Source organism: Triticum urartu, chromosome 5A, assembly GCF_056163025.1.
Source record: "Triticum urartu cultivar PI428250 chromosome 5A, HENAU_Tu73, whole genome shotgun sequence".
Lineage (NCBI taxonomy): Eukaryota > Viridiplantae > Streptophyta > Magnoliopsida > Poales > Poaceae > Triticum > Triticum urartu.
In genome coordinates, this window is record NC_141877.1 from 684696557 (window position 1) to 684699436 (window position 2880).

Here is a 2880-nt window from a genome sequence, read left to right on the forward strand (position 1 = left end):
ACACCTGGGCAGTGTTTCTTCTTGTAAAATTCCCAATATGTAAAATATGTGGGAACATGGTGTGCATGCGCATTCCAATTTGTGGCAAGAACAACTGATACTGTGAAGCAGACCTTCCTTCGACTCCGTGCGCACTTTGATCTTTTTATCCATTCTTTCCTTCTTAGACAAAACGTATGTGGTAACCTCTACTGCATCAAGTACCTCTCTGATCTCACATTTTTTGACAGCATCTATGCTCCATATATAAGACCAACTTAAACACAACAGGAGTGAAAACTTTAACTGCGTGTTTCTCAAGAACTGAAGCATTTCCCTCTATGAACGGAACGGACTGCAAGGCCTCGAGGTCTTGGAGAGCCTCATTCAAGCGTCGCGACGCAAGGCAACGCTCATAGTGCTCTAGCATTTGAAACAACGTCATCTTAGCCTCAAGATGCATATGTAGCACCGAGTTTAAAGTCTCACTTCGCTGATTGCTGCTCAATCCTAGGAAACAACGGCCCTCAAGATATGGAGCACACCACAGTTTTCTCATCTTATGCATCTGATGCAGCCAGGAGTCCTCACTTGTTACTTTATTTTGTTGTAAGAAGTGTAACCATTTTCTCTCATGCTCTTCAATGGAAGATGTATCATATATGAAAGATCTGAATTCCTCCTTTACTGCGTCATCATGTAGATGGCGTACAATGTTCTGCTGAATGTGCCATATACAGAGCCTATGGTTTGAGTCAGGCCACACCACCCTGATTGCTCTCTGCATTGCAAGGTCCCCATCCGTGATCACAGATATAGGATGCTTCTGTCCAATAGCATCAGAAAAGGTCCGTAACATCCACTCGTAAGCCTGGCTTGTTTCATGTGAAATGATACCACATGCAAAAATAACGGTGCTGCGGTGGTGATTCAACCCGACAAATGGCACAAATGGCAGATTGTACTTATTGGTTCTGTATGTGCTATCAAAAAGAATAACGTCTCTAAAAGCATCGTTGTCAATTCGGGATTGACTATCACACCAGAACAGTCCCTTTAGATGGCCAGCTGCATCAACCAAGTACCTGAAGAAAAAAATCTGAATCTTTCTCTTGCCTCGCCTCCATGTGATTGATCACCGTTTGAGCATCCCCAGAAGAAATTGTTTCCTGCTTGTTAGCATGGCAGAAATTGTAAATGTCCCTCATAATGCATCCAACCTCATCATATCCACCGTATTGCATGCACATAATATCCATAATATGCTGTTTTCTGATCCCAGATTTTTCCATGTCTGCAATGTCCGCTTTCTACTCATCGCTAATTCTTCTGTGTGAACGCAAAAGACACGACAGATCCCGTGGGGCTAGAGGATGGTTGTGTTCATCGATGAAATCCTTGACAAACCACTGACCTGTTTCCTCTTGTCATGCAATCACCAATTTAGCTTTACACCCTACACGAGTTATACTCCGTGGCCTGCTCTTTCTATCTTCCATCTTCCTCTTCATGTGCTTATCTTCACGAACCCCTTCACTTACACACAAATTTCCTTAAAATTATATGGCAGTTGGATCCATCCCACTCGACATAGCTTCTCCGGACACTAAAACCTTTCTCAAGACCATATTTGTTATAGAATGTATAACCTTCATCATCACTATTAAACATCTTGTTGGCAATATGATAGTACTCCATCATTGACTCATGACTTACATCCGCCATGTCTTCCTGCATCACAATTCAGACGAATAAAAATCTGAAAGGACAAACATAAATTCATGCAAAATCTAGTATGAAATCTTGCGTGGAATTTTAAACTTTGCTCCTTGTACATTTATGGCAAGCGATCATAAACGTCCATAAACTGGGTCCCCCATAAACTAGTCAAGTGACCATGGATGATGAAAAATTCTAAATTGAATTGCATGCACTAGGGAAACCTAAATCTATGATGACTAAACAAATCTAAATAGGAAGTGCAGGCTACGAAACAAAGTAAGTTTATGGCGATATCTCCCACAGGCATTGATATCTCCTGTTGCATCAAGAAAAACAAGCCTACTTTCATAACAAGAATTGATATCTCCCGGCGGCCTAACCGAGGGGCCAACCGCAGAGTATAGATCCATCTACGAGGAAGTTGGAGTTCCTGCCAAGAGTCACTTCCAACGGGCCAATCAAACGGGGAGGAGTTGAGATCCGGGTGATTCATACCTTAGTATGCAAGCCCGAAAGCGATGTGATCGGCGGGGGCGAGTTCCAATAGCGCCGCCACCGTCAGCGCTGACACTGCCGCCGCAGATGTCACGCCTTAATCTTCTTCCTGCCGCCGGGCACGTCGTTTATAGTGAAGGGGACGAGGTGGAGGACGAGGACGGCGCCGGCAACGTTGTTGGTACCTCTCGCCGGGCTCGTCGGACAGAAGGAAGAGGACGAGAACGAGAACTGGATCTAGACGTCGTGGACGTGATCGGTTGAAAACAGAATATTTTACCCTGGACCATTATGCCCTTCTCTAATTAAAATAATTAGGTTAATCTATTTTTAATCCCCCGCCAGATTGGACGACTAACAAAACTCGGAGGGGTAAGTACTCGAAAGTACTCCCAGTACTGCCTCAATCACCGTAAAGGAGCTCTTACTTCAGAGTACATACTAAGAGTTGGTGCGTGTACTACATTCTTGTTGCAACTTTAAATTAGGACACCGAGATGTACCGAATGTTCGATCTGGAGGAGCCCTAGGCCGAACGATGCATTGACTCGGAGAGGGAGGTTCTACCGAACCAAATCTTTCAATGAAGCCCCACTCCAGCACAAACAGAAAAAGTCCAGACAACCCATTTTGCTGGGCCACTCCCCAGCTGTTAATAAAAACTAAGGTAAGACTTCTGAAAAA

At 44.1% G+C, this 2880-nt stretch overlaps 1 pseudogene; it reads right to left on the reverse strand.

Moving 5' to 3' along the window:
- Positions 1 to 214: 214 nt before the first annotated feature.
- On the reverse strand, positions 215 to 1704 carry LOC147974172 (protein FAR1-RELATED SEQUENCE 5-like; annotated as a pseudogene).
- Between the last annotated feature and the right edge of the window lie 1176 nt (positions 1705 to 2880).